The sequence below is a fragment of the Mauremys mutica genome, chromosome 5, assembly GCF_020497125.1.
Source record: "Mauremys mutica isolate MM-2020 ecotype Southern chromosome 5, ASM2049712v1, whole genome shotgun sequence".
Classification (NCBI taxonomy): Eukaryota; Metazoa; Chordata; order Testudines; family Geoemydidae; genus Mauremys; species Mauremys mutica.
In genome coordinates, this window is record NC_059076.1 from 92,782,508 (window position 1) to 92,788,524 (window position 6,017).

General features: G+C 46.8%; 1 long non-coding RNA gene across 1 annotated transcript; it reads right to left on the reverse strand.

The window, feature by feature from the left end:
• Positions 1-800: 800 nt before the first annotated feature.
• Positions 801-5,561, reverse strand: LOC123370780. The gene is made up of 3 exons (XR_006579545.1): positions 5,377-5,561; positions 3,472-3,514; positions 801-819 (listed from the first exon to the last, which is right to left on the reverse strand). It is a non-coding gene; the product is annotated as an uncharacterized LOC123370780 (long non-coding RNA).
• Positions 5,562-6,017: the final 456 nt, after the last annotated feature.

A 6,017-nucleotide genomic window follows, 5' to 3' on the forward strand; every position in this document is an offset into this window, starting at 1 on the left:
AGTTACTTGTAACATATTGATTGGTTCACCCATAGCCATCTCCCTTTGTGCAATATATCATAATTGGTGAAGGGACTACGTGAGCTATAGCCTAGTCTGTGCTTAATCAATAACCTGAGCATTGCTTTACCTTAAGCCAGGAGTAAATGTAATAAACACGTGTGTGGTTTGCCAGCACAGCATGTTTCACTACACCTCCCCCTTTTTGTTTTTAAGCAATTTGCAGGCATAATTCTAGCACCTCCCCCACCGCCCTCTGCTCCGTTAAGCAGAAGGTACTTTGGTTTAAAGTCTTTGCAAATACCTCCCATATATTAAGATGAACCCCCCCAGTCACTATCGGTCCCCCTTCCGTAGGGACAGTAGTTAAACTGAAAATAATTATTGTTAACAAAAGTACAGAATTGGCATTTAAGGAGGCTATTAATGCCATCATATAGTTCTCTGCCGTTTTCTCTTGTCCTGTTTTTTCCAACAGTTGTTCAGCCTGATTAGCTAGGTTCTTTACTTGGCCCCATGTGGCAGGTGCATTTCGCTGGCCCCCTCGTTTTCGGCCCGTTGTTACTTTTCCTTGTTCATCATATAAGTGTATGTTGAAGTCAGGGATGGGGTTGCTCAGTCCCTGATGCCACGCCATCCTTGTATGGTCGAACGTATCGTGCAGGTACCCAGAGCGGGCCGCTTGGTGTTGATACAGCTGCGTAACCGCGCCCCCAGGTGATTAGTGGCACAGGTTCGCTCCACTCCGGGCCACGTAGCTGACGATAGGTTACCTTTGGAGCAGGAAGAACTTCGGTCGTCTGATAATGCCGTTGTGCCCTGGTGAAAAATTGAGAATTGAAAGGTAATAGATTTAAATGATTGAGTGTAAACAGTACTTGAGCCAGCCATTCTTCCTTTTCTGTCAGGCTGCCGGGGACAATTCCCCCTTTCTGTTTTTGCCGCAGGAGGGCAGTTTTTAATGTGCGATTAGCTCGTTCTACAATGGCTTGTCCTTGGGAATTGTATGGGATGCCAAAGGTATGCGTGATTCCCCATCGCGTGCAGAACGCTGCCATCGCTGAAGAGCAATAGGCTGGGCCGTTGTCAGTTTTTAAAGCTGACGGCTTTCCCATCACTGCAAAGGAACGAATGAGGTGATTACAGACGTGTTTGGCTTTTTCCCCTTTTTGTGGCGTTGCCCATATATAGCCAGAATAAGTGTCTATGACTACATGCAAATAGGACCAGGGAGCTAATGGTGGGAACCGAGTGACGTCCATTTGCCACAATTGGTTTGCACCTAGCCCCCGAGGATTTACCCCGATAGCGGGTCCTGCGAGGTTTCCAGTACACTCAGGGCACTGCTGAATAATCGCTTGTGCATCAGATAGTGGTATGGAAAATTGCTTGGCCAATGCCCTAGCATTTTGGTGATGTAAGGAGTGACTTTCCATAGGAGAGCAGGGGAAAGCCTTTAAGGCGTTATCAGCATAGGCATTGCCTTGCGAGATTTCTCCGGGGAAAGGCTGATGACTTCTAACATGTGCGATAAAAAATAGATGTCGTCGGTGACGTAATATCAGTTGTAGGGAAAGAAATAAACCAAGCAAATTATTATCCAAAGATGCAGTAACACAACTAGAAGCAATATTACTAACAACATTGGCAGCATACAAACTGTCTGTTATGAGGTTAACTGGTTGATCAGAAAATGTGTTAAAGGCAAGAATTAACGCAGCTAGCTCCGCACGCTGAGGAGAGCGTTGCGGTAAGGTAAACTGGGATTTCCACTGGTCATTTTTCTTCCAAGCAACCACCCCTCTGGAGGGGCCACCATCGGTGAAAATGGTAAGAGCTTCTGGTATGGGAACGGGAGATACCAAGTAGAATACTTTCAGTGGAATATGCTGAGCAACTTGGAGACGAGGATCCTTGGGAGTATGGTAAGTTACGGACCCAACATAATTGGCTAGGGCTATTTGCACCTCCTCCGAGTGCATACATGCAACTTCCCAGGTGGCGATGGGGATGGGGATAATAATGTTTACTAAATCCATGGCAAACAAGTTTAGTGCTCGATTGCGTCCTTTAGTGATTAATTGAGCAAACATTCCAGACAATGGGACGAGTGTGTTTTTGTGTGTGTGTGGTAAATACATCCACTCGAGGATAAATTCTCTCTCACTTGTATGTTGAAGTAATGCCCCCATGAATTGCTTAGTGTCCCCAAGAATGATTAAGGACGGGGGCACGTCAGGTACTGCTCTATCTACCCACCTTTCTGCCATGGCTTCGTTGACCTTATGCACTACCTCCCGTTGTTCGTTTGTTAGTGATATTATGTCTCCCGGTTGCTTTCCTAATTTTAGGGCATTAAACAGTGGAGTTAGCATAGAAGTGGGAATCTTGTAATACGGTCTTATCCAATTTATGGATCCCAGAATTTGCTGTAGTACTACATATGTTAATTTTTTTTGGCAAGGTAAGTTTTGGAAGTATGGGCATGGAGTATGCTGCAAGCATTTTATGACCTAAATATTGAAAAGGTTCGGCTTCCTGTATTTTTTCCGGGGCTACTACCAGACCCGATTGACTTAAGATATCCGTTAACTCACTTTTCCATGTGGTGGGTAGGGGCCTACCGGCTATTAAGATATCATCCATATAATGGTATACAAGTAGCTTTTTGAACTTATTTCTGAAAGGTTGAAGAGCAGTGTTTACAAAATACTGACACATGGTAGGGCTATTTAACATGCCCTGGGGTAACACTTTCCAATGATAACGTGTTGTGGGTTGGGCATTGTTCAGGACTGGCACTGTGAATGCAAAATACTTTCTATCCTTTTCCTGTAACGGTATTGTAAAGAAACAATCCTTTAAATCAATTATTGCCACCTGGTAGTCATAAGGGATTAAATTTGGATTGGGGAGGCCACACTGCAGGGGGCCCATTGGTTCTAGTATTTTATTAATTTCCCTCAAATCGTGAAGGAGCCTCCATTTTCCTGATTTTTTCTTAATTACAAAAACAGGAGTATTGTACGGGCTTGTAGTATGCTCAATGTGTTCATCTTTCAATTGTTGCTCAACTAATTGCTGCAAAGCTTCTAATTTTTCTTTAGGTAATGGCCATTGTTCTACCCAGACTGGTTTATCAGTTTTCCACTGTAACGGAAGAGCCTGAGGCTTACTCATCTTCCAAAACCAGTTTTGCCCCTATCTGTTCTAACAAATCTCTTCCCCAAATGTTAAACTGTAAAGGCAATATGCAGGGTTGAACATATGCTATTATGGGACCTTGTTCCTGGGATTTTACCGGTAACCATTGAGAGCTCTTTTTAGATGCTTGGCTTCCTCCTACCCCAAATACCGCAGGGGCTATCTCAGAGGGCCATTTAGGTTCCCAATCCTTTTCAGCTATGACAGAAACATCCGCCCCTGTGTCCAACAAACCGGTCAGCCACTTACCTTGGAGGTTATACTTACGTTGAGGTTTGTGCAGGGATATTCGGTGTACCAACGCCGCCACCTGTGGGTGAAAGGAAGAGTCGCTGTCGCCTTCAGTACGGGTTGATCCAAAGCCTCCTGTACGTGTTACCTGTGATTTTTCTCCAGGGAGCTCATATGGCAACAGTATCATTTGTGCCCAGGAGTCCCCTCGTCTTAAAGTAAAAGGCAGGTGACTCCAATACTGAACATATATTTTTCCCTGATAATCAGCATCAATCACTCCTGGAACTACCATAATTCCTTGTTTACTTGCTGATGACCGAGGGAGTATAATGCCCACCGTCCCTTCAGGAAGGGGCCCTTTTAATTGAGTAGGCATTAAAAGAACTTCCCCCGGTAAGAATGAGGATTTTTCTTCTTGATTATACAAATCTATTCCAGCACTGCCGGTCGTTGCCGGTTGCGCTGTAGTCAATTCTTCCGCCCCCATTGTTTTTCCAGGGCCCGGGGAGGGCCCGGTTATTGGTTTCCCTGCCCCAGTCCTGATCGACATTGATTTGCCCAATGATACCCCTTGTTGCATTTAGGACATTTTTTGGAGGGCCTACCCCCTTCCTGGGGTCTTCCTTTATGTGCTCCCCCTCCGGGTGCCCTACACTGGCTTTTAAAGTGACCCGGTTTTTTGCAATTAAAACAATTTCCCGTGGGTTTATTACCTTGTCTTATAGCCCCCGCCAAAAGAGCCATAGCATGGGTTTGACTACCGACATCTGCGCAAGCCTGAATCATGTCCGCTAAAGTGTACGAGGGGCGATGTATTATAGATTGCAGTACCTTCTTGCAATCAGCATTAGCCTGCTCATAGGCCAGTCGCTGTAAAAGCTCTGTCTGTGCCTCCTCGTTATCAACCTGCCGCTGTACTGCTTCCTTGAGCCTATCTATGAACTGCGGATACGGCTCTGTAGGCTGCTGCCGGGTGGCTGTGAAAGACCTAGTCGGTTTCCCACTTACGGGAACCCTTCTGAAAGCTCTCATAACACTAAGTTTAGTACGAATATATGTATCTGGGTCTAACTCCAACTGTCCCTCTATAGTGCTAAATTGGCCTGCTCCATAAATCTGGTCAGGCGTGGCAGCTGGGGTTGAGTATCCCACAGCAGCTAACCTAAACTCACTGTCCCACACCATATACTGGGCGGGGGTCAGCACCATACGAAATAAGTCTTTCCAATCTTGTGGAGCCATAATGTAGCCATTTCCAATTCCTTCTAAGATGCCTGCCACGAAATTAGACCTGATGCCTGTCTCTGTGATAGCTTTTCTCACTTCCCTCAGTACTGTATACGGTAGCGCCGTCCACTCTCTGACGGCATTGCCCTGTGCATCGACTCCTGCCGCTATAGGCATTAACATGGGCAACTCCCCCTCCCACTGATGTTCTTCCTCCAAATTCAATTCCCCCGTCTCACGCGCCAACGCAACCGCCGCCCGGACGCAGCCCCCACGATTCCCCCGGAAACAAGGCTGATCAGTTCCTTTATTAACGGAGGGATCCGAGGGCCGCTGCCCCGTATCCGACACCGCAGGCGCTGGTGGTAGCACCCGCGGGTACGGAGGCGGTGTTGTCAGCGCGAGAAGCGGGGCGGCAGTGAGAGACGCCTGTGGCCCCAGTTTTCCCACTGCCTCAGTACAGCGCTGCCACATGAGCAGGTGCTGTACTGCTGCTCTCGGTTTCTCAAAGAGCTGTGTTCCTATCTTTTGCCAATCTTCTTGCTGCAGGGACCCCTCTTCGGGATACCAGGGGCATTGGCATTCTATTTCCTTAACAAAATCCTCTACATGCCGCAGCGTAACCGCTGGGCAACCGCTCCCCTCAATGAGCTTAAATAATTCCTTAGCATGAGCCTTTTGTGGCACTGATAAATCGCTCCCCATACTCACGAGTGGCTGTTTCCAGCGGGTGCACCTAGACTATTCCAGTCGGATGAGCAGGGGTCCTTGGGATCCGGTGTATCACGTCGGGGTCACCAGATGTTGGGATCAAGGAGACGCGGAGTCAAGAGGTTTGTTAAGCAGGCGTCCCGAGCTCTCTTGAGCTGGGTTTTTATTAGTAATTAGAACAAAGAGCATGAGATCACAGTTACTTGTAACATATTGATTGGTTCACCCATAGCCATCTCCCTTTGTGCAATATATCATAATTGGTGAAGGGACTACGTGAGCTATAGCCTAGTCTGTGCTTAATCAATAACCTGAGCATTGCTTTACCTTAAGCCAGGAGTAAATGTAATAAACACGTGTGTGGTTTGCCAGCACAGCATGTTTCACTACAGTTTCAGTTCTTGCAGATACCACTCAGATATAGCTGCAGTCCATCTGTTGTCACTCAGTCTGGCCACATGTCCCGCCCACCGCATTTTGCTGAGCCTGCTTTCAACAACAACATCTCACACTCCAGACTGCTGCCTAATTATTTCACTGGGAATGTGATCACAGAGCGAAATGCCCAAAAATGTTCATTCCATCGCCCTCTGTGTGACAGACAGTTGATGTTCTTCAGTCTTTGTCAGCGACCATGTTTT